Source organism: Oryctolagus cuniculus, chromosome 8 (assembly GCF_051225735.1).
Source record: "Oryctolagus cuniculus isolate XC-2025 breed Fujian yellow rabbit chromosome 8, ASM5122573v1, whole genome shotgun sequence".
NCBI classification, from domain to species: Eukaryota; Metazoa; Chordata; class Mammalia; order Lagomorpha; family Leporidae; genus Oryctolagus; species Oryctolagus cuniculus.
This window is the reverse complement of record NC_142874.1, coordinates 140,243,602-140,268,197: the sequence shown is the minus strand read 5'-3', so window position 1 is coordinate 140,268,197 and position 24,596 is coordinate 140,243,602. Positions and strand designations below refer to the sequence as shown.

The 24,596-nt window shown below is 48.3% G+C and overlaps 1 protein-coding gene and 1 pseudogene across 2 annotated transcripts in view; one reads left to right on the top strand and one right to left on the bottom strand.

Moving 5' to 3' along the window:
• Window positions 1-24,596, bottom strand: part of SCFD2 (sec1 family domain containing 2) — a 358,545-nt gene that overhangs the window by 298,360 nt on the left and 35,589 nt on the right. The gene's annotated exons all lie outside the window — the stretch shown is intronic.
• On the top strand, window positions 4,220-19,583 carry LOC149125184 (complex I assembly factor TMEM126B, mitochondrial pseudogene; annotated as a pseudogene).

The window sequence follows — 24,596 nt, the reverse complement described above, 5'->3', positions numbered from 1 at the left end:
TTTCACGTGAAAACCACCCCTGCTACGGACTTCTATACATCAGGAAAAGTTTGTGGAAATCCACACTACAACCACAATAGCAGACTGCATGGAATTATCCTCTCGAGGGGTGCAGAATGCTCTGCTTTCCCAGTGAGGAAACAGGCTATTACAACAGGTCTAGTGCAGTAGACTAGAAGTAGGCATCGCTGTGCAGGGGCGGGAGCATGGGGTCTGGACAAGCCATCAGGGCTCGGTCTTGCCACTTACTAGCTCTGTGTCTCCACCACAGACTTGTTCTTTCTCTGTACATGCTTTCTCTTATGTAAATGTGGTTGCGTGGCGTACATATTCAATGGTTTGTTACAAGAACGGCATGAACAAATACACTTAAAGCACATGTAACAATGAGTAAATGCTCTATAAATGCAACGGTTGCAACAGCAATAAAATAGAAATAATAAAAAAAGTCAATGATCAGAATTTTTTGTGTACACAGAAGGAAGCCTATGTTAGAAGTAAAATATCCACCCCATTTACTTGCACACACAAATATATACCTACTGTCGGCACATTAACTCTTTTTAAAAAAAAATTTTATTGAGAAACAGGAAGATAGTTGGATAGACAGAGAGCCCCAATCCACTGGTTCACCCCACACACCCACAACAGCGAAGGCTAAGCCAGGCATGGAGCCAGGAGCACAATCCAGGTCTCCCACAGGGTGGCAGGAACCCAATTAACTTGAGCCACCCCTGTTGCCTCCCAGGACTGCACACGCAGAGTGGGAGTCAAGAGTAGGAGCTGAGAATCAGACGCAGGACTCCACTGAGGGACCCAGCTAACTGCCCATTCCAGCACACACAGGCCTCCAGTGTGGGGCCCAGACACCCTCATCACTAGGCTAGCTGCCCATTCCAGCAGACACAGGCCTCCAGCGTGGGACCCAGGCATCCGCATCACTAGGCTAACTGCCCATTCCAGCAGCTTTGTTCTCTCCCATGAAATAACAGCAGCAGATAACATGGAACTCATAACCACAATGAAATAGCCAACCCAGTCACCTCCTTACACACGGCAAGCTGACGCACAAAAGTTTCATTTTTCAGGGACAAAATATAGAACTTTACTATCAATGACTTAGAAACCGACATCTAGAACTTTTAGTTTTTCTTACAAAGGTTTTAAAACAATGACTGCTATGTCAGCTTCTTGCTTCTTCAATTAAATGACACTGAAATCCTGGGTTCTGCCCACAAAACGACAAGCGTCACTTACACTAGGAATTCAGGTTCCATGGATATTCCAGTCTGACCTACCCAACAGCTACACAACTCCTAGATCTGAAGTGCTCATCAGAGGTGATAGGAAAAGCTTCATCTTCACGTCTTCAGCAGGACGCCGCCGACCCCAACACAGGCAGATGGACATCTATTTTTAGCTTTAAAAAACAGCTAAAGAAATATTTATAGCATGCCTATTATATAAAACACTATGACTTCAAACAAATCAAACTATTTATACCTAATATAAACCCTTTGTGCTCCACTGTAAACCTACTTTATCTTGCTTAATATTTTGTCTTAATTTCAGAAACAGCTGGTCAACATCTTTTTAACAATCAAGCCCACCCAAAAACAGTCTCTTTTTTTACAGTTAAATTGAGGGAGACTTTTGAAAGGTAAATAAAACATTAAGAACTACTCTTGAAAACCATCACTGCATTCTGATTTCAAAGCATTTCAGAATGTATAGAACTTCCCATATCTCATCTGATCTTCAGCTCCTGAGCAAAGCTCTTATCACTGATGCATTTTAAAGAGACTGAGAGGGGCCGGTGCTGTGGCACAGTGGGTTAACACCCTGGCCTGCAGTGCCACAATCCCACATGGGCACCGGTTCGATACCCAGCTGCTCCACTTCCTATTCAGCTCTCTGCTATGGCCTGGGAAAGCAGAAGATGGCCCAAGTGCTTGGGCTCCTGCACCTGTGTGGGTAGACACAGAAGAAGCTCCTGGCTCCTGGCTTTGGATCAGTGCACCTCCAGCCATTGCGGCCAACTGGGGAGTGAACCATCGGATGGAAGACCTCTCTTTCTCTCTCTGATTCTCCTCTCTCTGTGTAACTCTTTCAAATAAATAAATAAATCTCAAAGGTGGGGGGAGAGACTGAGAGAAACTGACTTGCTTAAGAACTCTGAATCTGAATGGGAAAAGCAGAGCTATGCTGAAGTACCTGGCTCCTGGGCCCAGCAATCACCATGCCTTGCTTGTTATGCGAATCATCAAAGACAACACGTTATGTCTTTTCCATTTGCTGTGTTGGTTTTCTTTTCCAACCCTTCACGTTCTCTATCCTCCCTTTGAGTTCACAGCTGGCCCCACACAAGGCAGAATGGAACAGGTGCAGGGTGAAGCAGGAAAGCTGTCTGAAGACTCTGCTCACCTCTGTGCTAAGCTGGGCCCTCCTGTTCCCACTGGAGGCCATCACCAGCCCCTGGGAGTCACCACACCACTCGGGGCAGACCAGCTCCACTCTAAACATCTCCCTCCAAGCAGACCTTGCTGACGCTTTGGTCTTTCTACACCTCAATCATATAAATGAAAACGCAAAAACTAAACTCCACACTGCCTAGACGGACTACTTCCAGTCTAACTCTTAGTTTGCATTCATTGTATCCTTGGGAAAGAGAGAAACAGACAAAGAGGAGTGGAGCTCAGACTCGCCACTGGAAGTACTGGTGGGTAATTCAGCTCATCTGTCTGGGGCTTTACATCGGCTTACACGTGCTGAGAGCTCATGACACCACAGGGCATGATGTCTGAGAACTCATGACGTCACAGGGGCGTGACGGTATCACACACTGAGCACCAGCCTCCCAGCGCGTGTCACTGACCCCATCTCATAGGTGAAATAACCAGATCCACTGCATTACTAGGAAATGGAATTAGTTTCTATATTGTTAGTAACTGAATAAAATGAAAATACATACTACATGTATGTCCTTTAAAAGGGATTTATGTATTTATTTATTTATTTGAAAGGCAGAGTTACAGAGAGACGAAGAGAGAGGTCTTTCATCCACTGGTTCACTCCCCAAATGGCCACAATGGCCAAAGATGAGCTGATCTGAAGCCAGGAGCCTGGAGCTTCTTCTCCCACTTGGGTGCAGGGGTCCAAGCACTTGGGCATCCTCTGCTGCTCTCTCAGGTGCATTAGCAGGGAGCTGGATAAGAAGTGGAGCACCTGGGACTCGAACTGGCACCCATATAGGATGCTAGCACTGCAGGCAGAGGCTTTAACCCACTATGCCACAGCACTGGTCGCATATGTCCTTTTTTGATAAACTGATTATCTTGTAGTCTTGAAAATCAAACTATTTTGACAAATTATTATAATCTGCTAGAAACAGTCTATTTATGTATTTATTTTTTTAATTTCCATTTTATTTGAAAGGGAGAGAGCGGGAGAAGAAAGATCTTCTGTCCATTGGTTCACTCCACAAATGGCTGTCACAGCCAGGGCTGGGTAAGGCTGAAGCCAGGACCCAGGCACTCGGTCCAGGTCTCTCGCATGGGTGGCAGGAACCCAAGCACTTGAACCACCATCTGCTGTCTTCCAGGGTGTGTACTAGCAGGAAATTGAATTGGAAAGTGAGCCAGAATCCACATCAGGCGCTTCAATATACAGGATGTGGCTGTCCCAATAGGTATCTTCACAGTTGTGCCAAAAGCCCGCCCCAAAGCAGCCTCAAAGTCTTTCAGAGACCTCGGTCCATGCAGACCTTGTCCTCTCAGTTCATTCCTGGCTCTAGGTTCTCTGGATTACTCAACTCCGAATGGAATCCTAGAAGCTGCCCTGGTTTGGCATGCGTGAAATGTCAACTGTAACCCATGAGAAACAAACAGGAAACGTTAATCACCAAATAAAATATAAAAAAACAGACACGCAAGAATGTGTAAAAGGTGGCTGGACGCTGACTCACAGAGCCACGTGAGCCGGGCGGAGGGCAGGCAACCCGGCCAGACCCTGGCGGAAGGCGAGCACACGGCGCTCCCGTGACTGGACGCAGAGCCGTGCCTCCTTCATGTGTGCACACGCAGGGGAAGCTGCTCTCCCTCACGGGATCTGGAGTCACTGTCAGAGAATTCCAACAGAAAGACAAGACCGGAACCCAAACATTGTTCCCTAATTTCAAACAAAGAACAAGCTGACTCATGGCTTTTCAAGGCAGGGCATGATGGCTTCCACAGGGCTGACCTTAGAGGATCTCAAGGCAGGTTTGTTAGCCAAATGACCCACAGAGCCTGACTAGTCATCCTTCCTCTAAACTACTCTCTGAACCAATTGCTTCCTCTTTAACAAACCCTCCCAGGAAGCTGCATCAACAGAAGCAAAAGCAGCTACCAGCAGGGTGTGCAGAGGAAGGGCTTGGCTAGGCAAGCGCTGGAACCACCGTGCAAGCAGCTGCCGGGGCCAGGGCGTGGCAGGGAGCACACAGCAGCCCAGGTGACGAAAGCCGGCAACGGGGGCTCTGGGAGATCCAACCGCCTAACCGGGGCCCGGGCACAGAGGTGGAGGTCAGAGACCTTCAGAGGGCACGGAGGTGAGAGGTGAGACCTGGGGAACTGCGCAGGAATCGGCCAGGTGAGCGCCGAACAGGAGCAGCAGGGCCGGGAGGCCTTTTCAAAGAAGCAGGGAGGTGGGCAGGGGGCATGAGGATCTTGGACACTGCACTCGGTGCGCATCAGATCTCACAAGGCCAGAGTCCACATCACGCACGAGGGCAGCTGAAGGGGTTTCCATAACTGGTTGACATGATCAAATGAGCACTGTTAAAAGACCACTGGTGGGCGGCGCCATGGCGCAGTAGTTAATCCTCCATCTGCGGCACCGGCATCCCATGTGGGCGCCGGTTCTAGTCCCGGCTGCTCCACTTCCAATCCAGCTCTCTGCTATGGCCTGGGATAGCAGTGGAGGATGGTTCGTAAGTCCTTAGGCCCCTGCACCCGTGTGGGAGACCCGGAAGAAGCTTCTGGCCCCTGCCTTCGGATTGGTGCAGCTCCAGCAGTTGCAGCCATCTGGGGAGTGAACAGATGGAAGACCTTTCTCTCTGTCTCTCTCTCTCTCACTGTCTGCAACTCTACCTCTCAAATAAACAAATAAAATCTTTAAAAAAAAAAAAAAAAAAAACACTGGCAGTGGGTGCGTGGCGCATTGTGGCAAAGCAGGTGAAGCTGCAGCTTGGGACGCCCGCATCCCATATCACAGTACCTAGGATACACTCCTGCCTCTGCTTCCAAACCAGCGTCCTGCTAAAGCGCACCCTGGGAGGCAGTGGCTGATGGCTCAAGTACTTGGATCCCTCCCACCCACGTGGGACCTCTGATGCGGTTCCTGGCTCCTGGTTCAGCCTGGCCCAGTCCTGGTTTCTGAGGGCATCTGGGGAATGAACCAAAAGAGACTTCTTCTCTATCTGTCACTCTGCCTTTCAAATAAATACAAATCAATAAATAAACTTTAAAAAGAAAAGGTGTCTCGGGCCTCGCTGTGGAGAGCAGGTCTGAGGACTGGTGGCAGGCTACTGGAGAGGTACAAGCCGACTGATGACTGTAGTGACTTTTTTTTAAATAAAGGTTGATTTATTTATTTGAAAGGCAGAGTTACAGAGAGGGAGAGGCAGACAGAGAGCGATCTTCCACCTGCTGGATCACTTCCCAAACAGCCCCAACAGACAAGACTGGGCCAAGCCCAAGCCAGGGCCCAGAGCTCCATCCGGGACTCCCCTGTGGGTGGAGGGGCTAAAGTACTTGGACCATCTTCTGCTGCTTTTCAGGCACTTTTGCAGAGAGAGCAATGAGACACGGAGCAGCTGGGACTCAAGTTGGTGCCCAGACAGGATGCCAGCGCTGCAGATGGCAGCTTAACCCTCTGCACCACAGTGCCAGCCCTTGCAGTGACTTCTCAAAGCCATCGGATCATCTCACGGCTCACTTGAAATCCTGCCATGCTCCCACTACCATTAAACTGAAATCCAAGCTCCTTATTTTGGCTAACAGGTTTACAAAAGTTTGCATATTCCTACATGCACAGCTTCATCTTCCACTTCTCTGCTTTGTCCATTAGGCCTTGGCCACACTGGCCAGATTCCAGCTCCGTGAGCAAGTCAAGAGTGTTCCCAGCTCAGAACGTTTGTATTTGACATTCCCTTTGCCTAGAACCCTCTTCCTCTAGATATCCAGTGCTGAGGTCTCACCATCATTAACAAACTCACTGAACACCTGCTACATGCTAGTGCTATTCTAGATACAGCTCAAGGGTTCTCTCCTTGACAACCATGGCTGCTGTGTCCCACCTACTCCAAACCCCACTTGTCTTATTTACACTTGTCACTGGCAGAAGCCACGTACCATTACACAAAATTCATTTACAGAAACTGGGAGAAGAGGCGTCCTCAGAAGACAAAGAACAGAAGCGTTCCGACTTTATCAGAACGCTAGCATCCTGGGCCCGTGGGTGGCAGTGGGTCATGTGCTTGAGGTGCCACAGTGAACAAGAGCCAACAAGTCAGGCACGGGTCTTCTCTCGGCAAGTACCAAACTCTAGCTGGAGAGAACAGACATTAAACTAGCAATTACAAGATGACGCAATTTGAGCTGAGGCAGGAAACAGTGCTGTCCGTGGGAGCACGTGGAAGGTGGAGGCGGAGGGAGGAAAGAGCAGCAAGTAGGACTGACACAGGCAGAGAGGCAGCGAGCAAGGCGCAGCTGAGGCCGCAGCGCCACCTAAACCCCAGCCCCTTTCATGCAGGCCTCAGCTGCCAGGTTTCGCCACTTAAGAACCAATGTCATAGGCTGGTGTTGTGGAGTAGTGGGCTAAGCCTCTGCCTGCGGTGCCAGCATCCCACATGGGCGCCGGTTCAAGTCTCAGCTGCTACACTTCTGATCCAGCTCTCTGCTACAGCCTGGAAAAGCAGTGGGAGATGGTCCCAGTGCTTGCGCCACTGCACCCATGTGGGAGACCTGGAAGAAGCTCCAGGTTGCTGGCTTTGGATTGGCTGAACTCTGGTTGTTGCAGCCATTTGGGGAGTGAACCAGTAGAGGGAAGACCTCTCCTCCCTCTCCCTCTCTCTCTCTCTCTCTCTCCATCCTCCTCCTTCTCTCTCTCTCTCTCTCTCTCTCTGCCTCTGTAACTCTTGCAAATAAATCTTTTAAAAAATAAATAAATAAAATTACCATGGATACCCCACCCACTTGTATCACCCACCTGATGCTAGGACACTTGCAAGATTTCCAAAAAAGGGAAAAGAAATGCACAGTACTCAAGGCCTGCCCCAAGCTCCACCCCTCATCAACAGTTTAGTAAGCCCCACCCCAGACCTGTGCCTCCAGACCACATAAAAGGTTGGTCCTGAACCCTGTTGGGTGCAGTTCTTTCTCTCCCGAGCTTGTCCACGCTCATACCTTAGTGCGTACTTTCTCTATGAATAAATCACTTCTCTGCTGACCTTTATCCTTCTCATCCTTGAATTCCTCTGGTGATGGAGATCAGAACCTGGACGTACCCAGGGGCCACCCTACAACAGGGTGGCTGAAATGTGGGCTTCCAGGACACGGAGGATCTGAAAGAAGTCACCTGCAGCTGCGGCAAGGAGTATGACCTTGTGTGAGGGAGGGGCAGGAGGGAGCAGACGAGGTAGACAGCCCAGAGTCCAGGAGGACATGGAGCGCCAGTAAAGGGTCTGACCGGCACACATCAGAATCGGAATGCACGCACCTCCAGTGAAGTGCTTCATCCGTTCCTTCCTATTGAAAGTTCTTACCCTGGGTCTAGTTCACTTACTCAGTAAACACTTGGTGCCTGCCGACTCTGCACCAGGCTCCGTGGTTGGGCCAGGGGAATGCAGCAGAGAACAATGCAAACACAACATCCCAGCCTACACATAATCCATGCTCTGCACTTTATTTTATGAATGCAACACCTGGAAAGCATGAAGTAAATGGAATTTGAACCTTGAGGTTCCTAAGAAATTATCTCACCCACTTGGGAGACAGAGAAGAAAACTGACCACGAGAGACTGGGTGCCTTGTTCAAGTTCACAGAGGCGTGGTGGCAAAGCCACGCAGACCGCAGTAAAGACTGGCAACCGACAAGTACACGGACGCCGCTCAGAGACACCAGGGACACCACAGCCCCAGCAACGCGTCTTGAGGTTCAGCAACTGTGTGTTGGCTCCAGCGTCACGTGTGTAGGGAACGGTCCCCTAACCATCACCTACACTGCTGAGAAACGGAACTCAAAAACGTGCTCTCAAAACCGCGCGGGAGCACATTCTGAGAAGAACGATGTGGGATGTGGGACGGGAAGCGCATGGCTGGCCCAGCTGGTCGCCGGGAGCTTTTCCACCTGCGTCTGAGCTCTCAGCCACCCGACAGGAGAGGGACACGCAGAGTCACCAGGAAGAGGAACGCGCCTTTCAAAGTCATGCTGTGTTCTTCCACGTGGGCGAAAGGGTCACTTTAAAAGTCTGGGTGAACGTATGATCTGTTCGAAGCTTTTAATTAGCTTAACACTCTTGTTGTGAATTAGAGGCTTTTAGTCTGGTGTTCAAAAATTTTAAGAGGGCCAGTGCTGTGGCCTAGTGGATTAAGCGGCCACCTGCAGCTCCGGCATCCCATATGGGCACAGGTTTGATTCCCAGCTGCTCCACTTCTGATCCAGCTCCTTGCTAATGTACCTGGGAAAGCAGCGGAAGATGGCCCAAGTGCTTGGCCCCCTGCACCCATGTGGGAGACCCAGAAGAAGCTCCTGGCTTTGGGCTGGCCCAGCTCCACCTGTTGTGTTCATTTGGGGAGTAAACCAGCGGGTAGAAGCTATCTCTCTCTCTCTCTCTCTTTACCTCTTTCTCTCCCTAATTCTTTCAAATAAAATAAATAAATCTTTTAAGATGTCCTAAAAGAATGCATGCTCCTTCCTGCACTGGTCTATAGCTAAGAGAAAACTGTGTGCATCTGGAGTACAAACCTACGGAAGGTCTTCAGTAGTGCAGAGACAAATCCAGGACAACCATGCAATTTATAACGTTCAGAACACCAAAATGATAATCTCCAGCCGATACTTAATGAAAGTTTCATCAATCTCCGAGGAATATTCGGCTCATCATTTCTTCCTTCAACAGGATGTCTTCATTCCACAAGGCAGTGGGCCATGAAAACTTTTTCAAGGGGCACCAGGACATAACGTCAAGTCTTTAACCATCATATAACATAATCAAGGATAACTGAGCTGCACCTCAGCACTAATAAACATTTGTATTTCCACTCTCTCCCGGCTCTGTTAGATCAAGCTCTCACCCACACACGCTTACGAAGCATTTCCTCCAGCCTCCAGCAAAGCACAGGAGAGAGCCTTCCGCTCGGTTCCTCAGGCCCAGACAGCGGCGCTCAGTACAAGGACGTCAGGCACCGCAAGCGGACGACGCGCACTAAACCCGCAGCCCCTCTCTGCACACTCTCTGACTCTCAAGAGTACACTTGCAGTCCCTGGAGCTCAGCCCGACCCAGCCCCAAGGCCAGGGCTCGCTCCTCTGGGGAACGGCACACCACGCCGGACTGACTACAGCTGTGTGTTTTGGCTCAAATCCAAAACGAGGAACGTTAAGGATTAGTTCATGTGTCAGGAGAGGCCATGACAAGAGTGGACGACAGCTTTATAGAGGCTGCTAGAAGCACGCTCATCCGCCACTTCCCCTCTGGGACTCTGCTCCGTGACAAAGGGTCACTACAACTCAGGCACAACCCATTACCCTGCCATCAAGCAATGACCTCTCCCTCTGCTGGGCCACACCATCATATCTACACACACGCACACATAAGGGCCTGCAAAACATCTGTGGTAAATGTGTATTATAAAAACTAGGCTTGAATTTCAAAAAAAAAAAGGTTAGCAAAATAAATTCCTCTTTTAATTCCATTGTCCACGAACTTTTTGAAGTCCCAGTACCCTCATGTGTACTAAGCTTCAAAGCCACTAACTTGAAAAAACTTGATCCGTTAAAAATTATTATAGACTTGGACCAGCATTATAACATAGCAAGTAAGGCCACTGCCTGCAACACTGGCATCCCATGGGGCGCTAGCTCGTGTCCCAGCTGCTCTACTTCCAATCCAGCTCCCTGCTAATGGCCTGGAAAAGCAGTGGAAGATGGTCCCTGCCACCCATGTGGGAGACCTGGATGAAGCTCCTGACTCCAGGCTTCAGCCTAGCACCAGGGCTGGCTATTGCAGCCATCTGGAGAGTGAACCAGCAGATATCTTCCTCTGTCTCTCCTTAACTCTGATTTTCTTTTTTTTATTTTTAAAGAATTATTTATTTGAAAGTCAGTGTTACACAGAGAGAGAAGGAGAGGCAGAGGCAAAGAGAGAGAGAGAGAGGTCTTCCATCCGCTGTTTCACTCCCCAGCTGGCCACAACGGCCGGAGCTGCACCATCTGAAGCCAGGTGCCAGGAGCTTCTTCCGGGTCTCCCATGTGGTTGCAGGAGCCCAAGGACTTGGGCCATCTTTCTACTGCTTTCCCAGGCCATAGCAGAGAGCTATGTGCCAAGATGGGATGCCAGTGCTTCAGGCCAAGGCGTTAACCTGCTGTGCCATAGTGCCGGCCCCTTATGTTGCTCTTAACATATACTCTCAGGGCCAGTGCCATGGGGTAGCGGGCGCCAGCACTGCAGGCATCCGATATGGATGCCAATTCGAGTCCCAACTGCTCCACTTCTGATCCAGCTCTCTGCTATGGCCTGGGAAAGCAGTGAAACATGGCCCAAGTCCTTGGGCCCCTGCACCCGCATGGGAGACTCAGAAGAAGCTCCTGGCTCCTGACTTTGGATTGGCATAGCTCCGGTTTTTGTGGCCATCTGAGGAGTGAACCAGCAGATAGAAGACCTCTCTCTCTCTCTCTGTCTCAGCCTCTGCCTCTCTGTAACTCTGCCTTTCTAATAAATAAATAAATCTTTAAAATAAAAAAAAACATATACTCCCATATTGCCCATAGATTTGGGCAAGGTGCTTTGTATCATCTCCCATGACCACTCAGAAATACAGAAGAGGGGCAGCACCGGGGCACTACATGAAATGCTGGCATTCTATATGAGAGCACTGGTTCGAGTCCTGGATGCGCCACTTCTAATCCCGCTCCCTGCTAATGCACCTGGGAAGGCAGCAAACAGATGATCCAAGTACTGGGCCCCTGCCACTCCCTATGGAGACCCAGATGGAGTTCCTGGTTTCTAGCTTCAGCGTGGCCCAGACACAGTGGTGCAGACATCTGGGGAGTGAACCAGCAGATGGAAGCTGGCTCTCGCTCACTCTCTGTCTCTCTCACTCTGCGGAAGGGAGGGAGGGAGAGAGAGGGGGAGGGAGGACAGACAGACGGACTATCTATTGAATACAGGCCTGTGAACCAGCATCCTAACTGCTAAGCCAAACATCCGCCTGGAGATTTATTTTAATCAAGTCTCCCAAGAAACAGTAATGGCTGTCAAGACGGAAGAAGGTTTTAAACCAAAAATAACTAGAAACGAGAGGCAAAGAACACCACACAGCTACATGGGGCAGCACTGGGGTTGGTCAGCAGGCAGAGGAAGCAAGGGGACACGCGGCTACGAGGGGACACAGGGGCACAAGCCTTTGCTGTGTGTTTTTAAAAGACATTCATTTTATTCACTTGGAAGGTAGAATAAGCGACAGAGAGGGAGAGAACGGGGGGTGGGGGAGGGGACCTTCCATCTTCTGGTTCACTTCACATACGGCTACAACAGCCAGCTGGGAGAGGCCGAAACCAGGAGCCAGACACTCACCCACATCTCCCACCTGAGCGGCAGGGGCCCAGGCACCTGGACACCTTCTGCTGCTTTCCCAGGTGCGTCAGCAGAGAGATGGGCTAAAAGTGGAGCAACCGGGACTTGAACTGGCCTCCATATGGGATGCCTGCATCACAGGAAGTGGCTTAACCTGCTGTACCACAATGCAGGCCCCTACTGAGTTTTTCATGGGAAGGAATGGGCAAGCCTGGGGAAGCAGGTGAGCAGGCTTAGGGTTCACTAGTTTTCAGTGGGCTCTAGAGTGTAGGTCCCAAGTGTTCTGGGACCTGGCCCTGGGTGGTTGGGGGAGAGCCTGAAGGAAGGAGGGTGAGCCTGGCAGGGGCTGTTTTGCATATGCAAGGCATAAGGGGTTTGCAATGAGCAACTGCCTCACAGTCTGATGCAGTGCCGCAGGAACAGAGAACAAGGAGAGCACCCTTAACACTAACACTGACTCTAGCGCCCTCCATCTCGGTAAACGCAGCCTGCGAGGAGACCATAAAGAAATCCTGAAACACAAGAGAGGTTTCGTGGCCCCTTCAACAGAAGATGCACAGGACACCCCCTCCCTCCAAGCGGAAGTCAGCCCTCTAGCGCCAGCACCCCTGCCTCCCCGGGAAGACGCAGCGGAACCCCGCCCCGCCCTGCAACAATCCCACCCAGCCCCAGAGCCTCTCTTCTCACTGGAGAAGCTACACTGCCCCTTACCTTTGGTCTCTGACACTCTGCTGCTTCAAGTGCCCAGTGTAAGCTAGGCAAGCAGCACACGTGGGGGTGTGTGTGTACGCGTGCTTAACTGCTGCCTGTCGTGGTTAACAATGACAGCTCCAAGCATCACTCACTCCTGGAGGCCCTCCCAAGGCCGAGAGGGAAGTGCACTTGGACAGCGACACACAACACCAACTGTTAGCAAAAACCATTCAGGCACCGCTCAAGCAGATCGGTCAGAAAGGAGAGAGGGAGAAGCACGAGAGAGGGGGAAATGAGAGAGACAGGAGAGGTCCTGAAGGAGCACAGAAAATGCTGCAGGCAGGCAGACGGGTGTGAGCTGGAGGACCACGCCTTCACCACGCCCCTGCGTGATCGCCCACCCCCCCCCCCCCGATCAACCTGGACGCCCGCCTGCCCATCGGCCTCGAAAGTGGACGAAAGGCCCGGGGCACGGGCCCTCCTTCAGTGCTCTCCGCTGCCCTTGGGCAGGACAGCTGTTCTGGCTCCCTGCTGTCCTGTCTGCGTGCTGGCTGCACGTGGCTCCTCCTGGCCAGCTCTCTGCCTGGCAGGGACCCGACGTAGCCTCTAGACCTCTCTGTCCCCTAGAGAAAGCCCTCACTCTCCAGCACACTCTCTCACTGAATAAAATCCCTGCGGGAGAGCGGGTGTTCTAAAGGCTCCACACGAGGCGTCTCGCTTGTTTCTGACTCCGTTAGGTCAGTGAGGGGCTGAGGCCCAGAGCTTCAGCAACAGCAACCTTTGGGTTCAAATGCATTAGTCAGGAGTCTTCCAGGACAGTGAGGGTGTGTAACTCCCAGCTCCGCCCTAACGCCAATCCCGGGAGAAGAGCTCAGGGAGATACAGAGCAGCCATGGGGAGGCTGCGTTCATGCTAAGCACGCGTGAATGAATGGATGAGTCTGGAATCCCCCCAGCTCAGAATACAACTTGTCACTTCATAGATGGGGGGGGGGGTGCACAATCTTTTTAATGAGTTCAGAAAACACATCTCACAGATTTCAACACCCACATGAGTCAAAATTTGTAAAATTTTTATAAATTGAGAATGTCCTTAACCTGGTAAAAAAATTAATACAAGAAGTCTAGCAAGAACAACATCCTAAACGGAGAAATAGAAATAGTCACTTTGCAATCAGAAATGAGAACAGCCACCATCACCACTTCCATCAAACACCACATGCAGAAAGACAAGGAAAGCGCTGGAGCCTGTGTGTGCCACAGCGGGTTCCGCCGCTGCCTGTGATGCCGGCACCTCACATGGGCACTGCTCCACTTCTGCTCCAGCTCCCTGCCAATGCACCTGGGGCAGCAACAGAGGCTGGCCCCCAGGTCTGAGCCTCTGCCATCCATGTGGGAGACCTAGATGAAGCTCCTGGCTCCTGGCTTTGGCCCAGCCCAGCCCTGGCTACTGCTTAGGGAATGAACCAGAAAATGAAAGCTCTCTCTCCCTCCATCTGCCTCTCCCTCTAACTCTCAAATAAATAAACAAATCATTTTTTAATATTTATTTATTTATTTGAAAGACAGAGTTACACAGACAGAGGAAGGGAGAGACAGAGAGATAGAGAGAGAGAGAGAGGTCTTCCATCTGCTGGTTCACTCCCCAGTTGGCTGCAACAGCCAGAACTGCACTGATCCGAAGCCAGGAGCCAGGAGCTTCTTCCAGGTCTCCTACGCGACTGCAGGAGCCCAAGGACTCAGGCCATCTTCCACTGCTTTCCCAGGCCACAGCAGAGAACTGGATCAGAAGTGGAGCAGCCAGGACTTGAGCTGGCGCTCATATGGGATGCCAGCACCACAGGCATCAGCTTTAACTGCTACGCCACAGCACCAGCCCCCAAGATACGGTATTGCTATCAGTTTAATCAGGTGCCAAGATCAAATCCACTGCCCCGCCACCACAAAAATTCAAAATGGAAATCAACCTAAAATGCACTGAACAGTCTAAGCAGTTTCCTAATGATGGGGTTGGCAAGCTGATTTCCACAGGTCTACAGATGAACACCTTTGGTTTTCATAATCTCCATTTCTTTTAATGTAAATCAGAAAAAAATATGACTGACACATCCAACTCATGACATTGCAACTATGCAGATACGGTTTCTTAGGAGGAGGTTAGGCACTGCCCAGTTAAGCCTAAAAGCCACAGATGCTTCCTTCCAGATGCTTCCTTCCATCATAGTTGAGTCCAAATGCCATCAGGCGGTGCCTGGAAAGAGCCGTGCCCTGACGCCCTGGCCCGGCAAGCAGACAGACAGCATCCTCGCACGCAGCGCTGGAGAGACACGAAGACAGTGGCTGGCAGCCGCAGGGGGAGAGCGCCCACGGGAGAAATGCACACAGGGCTCAGGGAGCCCGAGGGCAGAGGCCAAGCAATCCAGGAAGAAGAGGACCTCCAGGGGGGTGGCAGCACACGGGCTCAGGGCGTCCACAGCCAAGAGCAGGGGGATGAGCACAGTGGCCGGTCAGAAGGGTGGACCCGGCTGAATGGACATGAGGAGGCGCCGCAGCTAAGCGCTTTAACAAAGGCCGCGGTCGGCACAAAGGGTGAGGCCTGCCATAGAGGGGAGAAGCGCAGCACACTTAACTTTACTGTGACTGTGGTGGGGCGCGTCCTCCGGAGATGATCGCACACCCAAAGCCCCTGGAAGCAACGGGCATCATGTCGGCAAATTATTCTCCAGTGGCTGACCCGGGGGAGTCTCTTGTACTATTCTTGGCCACTTTTCTTGGCGTCTTTGGAATCATTTGGAATATTTTTTAAAGACAAGTCAATCGATTCAAAGAAAAATATCAAGGAGGTAGAAGATAAAAATTTGGTAATAAGGGGGCTGGCACTGTGCAGTAGTGGGTAAAGCCACAGTCTGCAGTGCCGGCATCCCATATGGGCGCCAGTTCAAGTCCCAGCTGCTCTAGTTCTGATCCAGCTCTCTGCTATGGCCTGGGATAGCAGTGGAAGATGGCCCAAGTGCTTGGGCCCCTGCACCCACGTGGGTCTCGAGACCTGGAAGAAGCTCCTGGCTCCTGGCTTTGGATTGGCCCAGCTCCGACCGTTGCAGCCATTTGGGGAGTGAACCAGTGGATGGAAGACCTTTCTCTCTGTCTCTCTCTCCCTCTCTCTCTCTCTCTGCCTCTGCCTCTCTGTAACTCTGCCTTTCAGATAAATGAATAAGTTAATTTTTAAAAAAGGTTTGGCATGAGTCAGGTCTCCTCCAGCCACCTAAGTTTGGAAGCCAGTACTGATCTATACACGAGGAGAAAACCCAGCCACATCACGCACCTGACTGCCCACCATCCTTCTCCAGGGGGAAAGTTAAGTAAGGCGCTGCTCAAATTAAAATGAAGACATCAGCGTGATCTCCGTGTAGGCTCAGAGGACCGGAGTTCTCGCCCTTGTGGAGCCCGACTTTGTTTAAGGCTTGGGAGTCCTCAAAACAAAGAAAATCCTAAATCACAAGTAGAGCCGCCTGCAGAGCCCTCGGGGGTTCTGACATCGCGCTTCTCGTGGGAATGAGGAGACTAGTATGGACAACATACTTGCTTGTATTCTCAAAACCCCTTTTCTCACTGCATCACTAACAGGGTCCATGAAGCAATTACCATAATTTAATGCTAATATTGAGGAACTCACAATTGGAGGAGTTTAGCAATGTGTACCCAGTGAGAAAATCCTAGCAAAAAATGTAAGGACAATCCCATCAGGAGGAAAAAGGATAATATTTTTTTATATAGGAAGTGATGATGTTTTTTGTTGTTTTTTTTTTTTTTTTTTTTTTTTTTTGACAGGCAGAGTGGACAGTGAGAGAGAGAGACTGAGAGAAAGGTCTTCCTTTGCCGTTGGTTCACCCTCCAATGGCCGCCGCGGGGCCCAAGCACCTGGGCCATCCTCCACTGCACTCCCTGGCCACAGCAGAGAGCTGGCCTGGAAGAGGGGCAACCGGGACAGAATCCGGCGCCCCGACTGGGACTAGAACCCGGTGTGCCGGCGCCACTAGGCGGAGGATTAGCCTAGTGAGCCGCGGCGCCGGCCGGAAGTGATGATGTTCTATAAATAAAGTACAACCACAGAGGCCATTTTTAATATAAAGAAAAAGGACGAGTCCTATAGTCAGAACCTGGGCTCAAAATCCATGGCACCATGTTGCTAGCCCTTAACCTTCAACAAGTTAACTAAATTCCATAAACTCCAGTTTTCTCATTGCTAAGATAAAGCTACTGGGGCTGGGACTGTGGCATAGTGGGTAAAGCCGCTGCCTATGGTGCCAGCATCCCATGTGGGTACAGGATAGAGCCCAGGCTGCTCCACTTCCAATCCAGCTCTCTGCTATGGCCTCAGAGAGCAGTGGAGGGTGGCCCAAATCCTTGGGCCCCTGCACCCACATGGGAGACCCAGAAGAAGCTCTTGGCTCCTGGCTTCAGATCAGTACAGCTCCAGCTGTTACAGCCAATTAGAAAGTAAACCAGAGGATGGAGGACCTCTCTCTCTCTGCCTCTCCTTCTCTGTGTAACTGTGACTTTCAAATAAATAAATCTTTAAAAAATAAATAAAATATAATATAATAAAGCTACTTTAATGATTGTGTGTTTAAATTCAGTAACTAAGTAAAGTAGTTGGGGTCAGAGTTGTGGTGCAGGGTTAATTAGCCACTGCCTGTCACGTCAGCATCCCATGTGGCACTGGTCTGAGTCCTGGCTGTGCTTCCAATCCAGCTCCCTGCTAATGCATCTGGGAAAGCAGCAGAAGACAGCCCAAGTGCTTCAGCCCCTGCCACCCACATGGGACACCTGGACAGATCTGGCTCCTGGCTTCAGCCTGGACCAGCCCCAGCCATTGTGGCCATTTGGAAAATGAACCAGTAATTGAAGATCTCTCTTTCTCTATCTCTCCCTCTCTCTCTGTCACTCTGTCTTTCAAATAAATAAATACATACATTTTTTAAAAAATTTTTAAAGTGGTTGATTCCTTCTAAAGCACGCCTTTCTCTCCCATGCAAGAACAACAAATTGTCTAGGATGTAAAAGAATATAATAAATTCTAAACTCTTGAGTCAATGCTGTTGCCAGTGAGTGTTAATTTAATAGTCAATTATGAAAATGAACAAAGGACTAATAAGAGAAAACAGGTATTGCCCAGGGAATACTTTTTTTAAAAAATATTTATTTATTTGAGAGGTAGAGTTACAGACAGTGAAAGGGAGAAACAGAGAGAAAGGTCTTCCGTCCGTTGGTTCACTCCCAAATGGCCGCAACAGCTGGAGCTGCCCCGATCTGAAGCCAGGAGCTTCCTTCCTCTCTCCCACGTGGGTGCAGGGGCCCAAGCACTTGGGCCATCTTCTAATGCTTTCCCAGGCCACAGCAGAGAGCTGGGTTGGAAGAGGAGCAGCTGGGACTAGGACCGGTGCCCATATGGGATGCTGGCACCGCAGATGGAGGATTAACCTACTGTGCCACAGTGCCAGCCCCACTCAGGGAATAGTTTTAAAAAAATTTTATAAACTGAGGCATTAAACAGACTTTGGGTATTATAAAGTGATATTACTATGTGAAAGCAATTTGTAATCATAAATGAAGATAACAATCTTATTTTTTAAATTTTTATTTATTTGAGACAAAGAAAATAACAGTAATTAACTAAAAATTCAGAAGTAGTAAGGGTGATATGCATACTATAGAAGACAAACTTCCCAGCCTCTAATGAGTAAGAACGTTCAACAAGTATTTATAGGCAATTTCTAGCATCAAATGTTCCTAATTACAAGTATTTTTTAACTTTCTATAAATACTATTCACAATTAAAGTAATTCAATCTTTTAGTGAGTGTAAATAACTGTTATTTTTAAAGAATGTGAACAACACATGAAGTAAAAGGAAATAAAAGTCGCTGGAAGTCCACCATCCTGGAATTTTACTATTCTCTGTATCAATCAAGACAGACTAGGTTCTATTGTAAAAACGACTCCAAAAACCTCAGTGGCTTAAACAACAAAGGTGCCCACTCATGTTTTAGGTTTCCTAGCCACTGGCTTTGGCTTCACACTGCCTCACCTTAACCCTAAACCCAGGCAGAACCTAAAGGAAGGATCCCACAATCCTTGGCGTGGCAAGCTCTCTGTAAGCACTGCCTAAGCCTGTATTTCATTAGGCCAAGCAAGTCATGTGGCCAACTTTAGGAGCAGAGGGTTGGAGACTGGGGATGGTGGGTGAGGAGATTTTCCCAAAAGAAGGAAGGGGAACAAATGTTATATATTCTACCAAACTGCAAATTGTGTTGAAGAATTTAACAGTCAGCCCAGGGCATCCTGGGTAAACCTGCCCACCCACAAGTCATGTGAGCCACCAAAATGGCGGCAGAGACATGAGCCTTGAGCAGACCTGAAGGACCAAGTGGGTGCCTTCAGAATGGGGAAGTGCCAAGGACATCAGGATGGCAACACACACACAATCAGATCAGTCCTCTAAGAGATGCAAAACTCAAAAGACTAAGGGTCAACAAAATCACAGGGAAAAATTCAGTACCTCAAAAAACAGAAGGCCTTAAATATGTCCACAAGACACTGTCCCTTGGAACAATAGCGGGTTTTCTGGAACGCTGGCAAACTTCATTTCAGACACTGCTTCAAAACACAAGGCCTTGAAAACATATGCACCCCTGACTACACTTGCAATTTTATCTACTACAGTTGCTTACAAGCTCCTTGCAACCGATGCTTTGCATTCAGGAAACAGAGGTAAGGAAAATTGTGTCCTTAGAAGCTCACTGATGGGCACGGTATGTGGTGTTTTATATCCCTGTGGCTTGGCTTTTTCTAAAAACGGATGCCTGGCAGTTGGATATCACACAGCTCCACTGCCACCAAAAGCAAGGGTTTTACTCCACTGGCTGCTGCTTTGTCAAACGGAGCTGAAAGCCATGGTGATTCCTCTAGTCTTTCAGACAGCGTTTGGAACACTTACCATATAGAATTATTCAGTATTTGAAAAGATATTTGAGAAAACGGCACACGAAGATAAACTATAGAATGAGAGGGTACTGACTCAGCAAAATGGGATTTTTTATTATTATTTTTTTTCCTTTCTGTCCTGTACTTGAATATTGTTGAAAGAATTAAAAGTCTCTCTGGGAAGGAGGAAGGCAGGCGGTACTGGGGTGGGAGGGCAGGCACGGTGGAAAGAATCACCATGTTCCTAAGTAGTAATAATGAAGTGTATGAAGCCTGTAACTGTAAAGCTGTATAGTTCTGCATACATTCTACTTCTATGGGTACAGTTTAAAAATTTGCCATGGAACACTAGATCCCCATAGGTGGGGTGGTAAAAGAAAAAAAAAGGCATTTTAAGTGTTAAAGTGATCATAGGGATTAGGATTAAGTGTTAAAATGATCATATAGATAGGACTAAGTGTTAAATCATTCATACAAACAGAATTAAAAAGCTGTGAACGCTCCAACAAGGGAAGCAGTGTACAAAGCAGACTCAGAAAGACAACAGCTTAAAGTAGCACTCTGACCTCAGAATGAGCCCTTAAGGCATTCCGGTCTGGCGAAAAAGCCCACAAGAGCATTTCAGGCACGGAAAGCCAAGCCACTCTAGGAAAAATGTCCTACATCAAGGATCTCTGTGGGTGAGACCTCAGTGGAAAGAAGTGGCCATTAAAGAAGAATGCACTTTTCTGTGAAGGGAGGAAAAAATTTCCATTTTGCTTATGGTCTTGTCTAAATCTGGACAGAGTTTGTGGATTCAAAAGCTACCATAACCTAGGCAGCTCCTGTCAAGAGCCTTGGTCATCACTGACGTCACACATAAGAATGTTATTTGTTAAATTAACAACAGAGTATGTATAACGTGAAGCAGTGTGCTAGATGTGTTGTGTGATGGTTGTGTTAAAAATGGAAGGCTGCTTCAGTCATAGTTCTAGTTCTTTAGCAATCTTCAAGTAACAAATATCTGGCTTTGCTCTCAAACATGGTAATGAGAAGCTGAACCAAATATAATCTATAATAAAGTTTTTTTTAAAAAAATAGGTAAGTGACATGTCAAAATTACTGATAGTCTGTCAATGGCTAGGGGGTAGTGCAGATAACAGTTTGGAGACAGACTGAATATACTAAGAGTGAGATAAGGAGACCTTAAATTTTGGTGGTAGCAATGTTAAGATGCAGTAAAAATAATGCCAGTGAATTCTTCCAAAATGAAAAATAATCAGTACAGTCATCTCTCAGTATTGAGGGGGATTTGTTCCAAGACCCCTAATGCTCAGGTTCTTTACATACCGTTTGTATATAAACTATATCTACAGTACAGATGCCTTTTTTCCCAAAAAATCATTTTCTACCTACAGTTGTTTGGACGCAGTGAGTCAACTGGACATTAGTAACAGAATATAGGATGGAGGACAAGAAACCTACTACCTATTGAAATCAGTCTGGAAGTCTAATTTATGGAAGATAGGCAGATGAGCATGGGACTCGGCATCTACCTGCTCTATATACCCATTAGACAGATTCACCTGTAGTAATAGGTGGAGTATTAGTTATCAATGCTAGCTCAATATTTTTCCTCAATACTTCTTGTTTTATGTCCATCTTTAGTACTGTATAAATTCCAAATTTTGGAGGCTTCTATTGACAAAAAATGTATCTTTTAAGTCAAATTTCTTTGCTGTTAGGATGTTTCACAACAGAAGGCACTGTGCACTAACTTCCCATGCAGGACTCTGTCAATGAGTTATATTATGAGAGTTAATAGTAAAACTTGTTCTTAAAGATCTACTTCATATTAGTGTATAAGTGGAGGATAATCTTTTTTTTTTTTTTTTTTTTGACAGATAGAGTTAGACATTGAGAGAGAGACAGAGAGAAAGGTCTTCCTTCCATTGGTTCACCTCCCAAATGGCCGCTACGGCCAGAACTACGCCGATCCGAAGCCAGGAGCCAAATGCTTCTTCCTGGTCTCCCACGGGGGTGCTGGCACCAAAGCACTTGGGCCAAGTGGAGGATAATCTTATGTCTCATAAGGTCTAAGTGCACAACTCCATTGTCTATTTCCTTAGGTGCATCTTCAATTAATAATAAAACTTGTCCTCAAAAAAAAAGTATATTATTGCAAAAATCAAAAGAAAAATAAGAGGTGGCCAGTGCTGTGGCACAGAAGGCAAAGCCCTGGCCTGAAGCGCCGGCATCCCATATGGACACCGGTTCGATACCCAGCTGCTCTACTTCCCATCCAGCTCTCTGCTATGGCCTGGGGAAGCAGTAAGAAGGTCTTTTCATCTCTGAACGGGATCTTTTCATAAGCAGATGTTTTTAGTTTTGATGAAGTCCAGTTTCTCAGTTTTCCGTTTCATATGTTGTACTTTCAGTTGGTGGAAATAAGCAGGCTCTGTGAAAAGGTCAGTACCAGGTTTATTCAGGGCGCAGTGTGTGTGATGAAAAGACAGAAGAAGCTCCTGGCTCCTGGCTTCGGATTGGTGCAGCTCCAGCCATTGTGGCCAATTGGGGAGTGAATCAGCAGATGGAAGACCTCTCTTTCTCTCTCTCTCTCTCTCTCTCTGTTTCACCTCCTCTCTCTGTGTAACTCTGACTTTCAAATAAATTAATCTTTATAGAAAAAAAATTTGGGGGGCTGGCACCGTGGCACAACGGGTTAAAGTCCTGGCCTAAACTGCTGGGATCCCCGTGGGTGCCGGTTCTAGTCCTGGCTGCTCCTCTTCACGTCCAGCTCTCTGCTGTGGCCTGGGGAAGCAGTAGAAGATGCCTCAAGTCTTTGGGCCCGTGCACCCATGTGGGAGACTGGAAGAAGCTCCTGGCTCCTGGGTTTGGATCAGCGCAGCTCCAGCCGTTGCAGCCATTTGGGGAGTGGACCAACAGAAGGAAGACCTTTCTCTCTGTCTCTCCCTCTCACTGTCTGTAACTCTATCTCTCAATTAATAAATAAATCTTTTTAAAAAAATTTTTAAAGTCTCTCTGGAGAGATGATTTGTTTCTGTCTCTTTTCTTGCTATATAGCAGATACTTAATAAATATTCAGTAATTCAATAAATGTAAATAAAAATAAATCTTAAAAAAAAAGAAACAAAGCATACTTTTTATCTCCAACCACAATGGAATTAAACTCAAAATACGTAACAGAAATCTGACATTAAAAATTTCCAGACACTCGGAAAGTAAACAACAGTCTTCTAGCTGTCATTCAAAGTCTCAAGGGACATCATAAAATAGATTAAATAATATAAATAAGACATTTTGAGGGGCTAGCACTGTAGCACAGTGGGTTATTGCCCTGGCCTGAAGTGCCGGCATCCTATATGGGCAATGGTTCAAGACCTGCCTGCTCCTTTTCAAATCCAGCTCTCTGCTATGGCCTGGGAAAGCAGTGGAAGATGGCCCACATGCTTGGGCCCCTGCACCCACGTGGGAGACACAGAAGAAGCTCCTGGCTCCTGGCTTCAGATCAGTGCACCTCCAGCCATTGCAGCCAATTGAGGAGTGAACCATGGGATGGAAGACCTCTCTCTCTCTCTCTCTCTGCCTCTCCTCTCTCTGTGTAACTCTTTCAAATAAAAATAAATAAATCTTAAAAAAAAAAAGACATTTTAGGCCGGCACTGCGGCTCAATAGGCTAATCCTCCACCTAGCGGCGCCGAACACCGGGTTCTAGTCCTGGTCGGGGCGCCGGATTCTGTCTCGGTTGCCCCTCTTCCAGGCCAGCTCTCTGCTGTGGCCAGGGAGTGCAGTGGAGGATGGTCCAAGTGCTTGGGCCCTGCACCCCACGGGAGACCAGGATAAGCACCTGGCTCCTGCCATCGGATCAGTGCGGTGCACCAGCCGCGGTGCGCCAGCCGCAGCGCGCCGGCCGCGCCGGCCACTGGAGGGTGAACCAACGGCAAAAGGAAGACCTTTCCCTCTGTCTCTCTCTCTCTCACTGTCCACTCTGCCTGTCAAAAAAAAAGACATTTTGAGAAACTACACTGCTATAACTTTTATTACAATACAATGGTCTAATTGTTCTATTTTATTATTATTAATTACTGCTGTTGATCTTTTGCTGTATGTAATTTACAAGTTAAACTTTGTCATAGGTGTTATGTATGTATTGGACAAGAATAGGATTTAGTACTCCCCTTAGTGTGAAGCATCCCCTGGAGGTCTTGGGATATATCCCCCGCAGAAAAAGGGAGACAATTGTGACAGGATATGCACAGGCAAAAAAAAAAAAAACCCTCAGGCTAAATCTTTAATGTTTATAAAAATGGGTCACAGTGGACAGGAGCTGTGAACAGACAGACATCCCATATTGGAGCGCCTGCGAATGAGTTCTGCCTCTGCTTCCAATCCAGTTCATGTTAATGTGCACCCTGGGAGGCAGCAATGGATGGCTCAAATACTCGGGTCCTGGCCACTTACGTACAAGACCTGGATGGAGCTCCTGTCTCCTGGCTTGGGCCTGGCCAAGTCCCAGCTGCTGGAGGCATTTGGGGAGTGAAATAGTGAATGGAAGATCTTTCTCTCTCTCTGCCTTTCAAATAAATAAAAATAAGTAAATAAACTTAAAAAATGGACTTAAATGTTAAACAATAAAATTTTAAGCGGGTGGGGGAGACAGAAGCTCTTCAGAATCTAAGGCCAGACAGAGTTTCAACATCTTGACGTCATAACCAGAACAAACCACCCTAAAAAGGCTGGAAAGCATTCAAGAGAAACACCTGCTGAGACGAGTATGTGGAGGGAGCAGACGCAGCTATTAATCTTACCCAGCAGGCCAGTCTGAGCTGGGGGATGCGTGCAAGGCGTCTGTTTCTGTTTCATGGTCGCCAGCTGGAGCAAATGTGTGCAAGTCTTTGTTCTTTGCACATCCCTTATCTGGAATTCCTATTCCTCATTCCTATCTGTTCCCAAAAATGCCCTTCATAAAACTAATCAGGAGTCAGTTTCAGCAGCCTCTTGTCAATGACAAAACCCCGCCTCTGAAGATGTTCGTAACCAATCACGTTCTAAACAGAGTCAGCCCCAACCTGTGGGACGCTCAGCCCTGC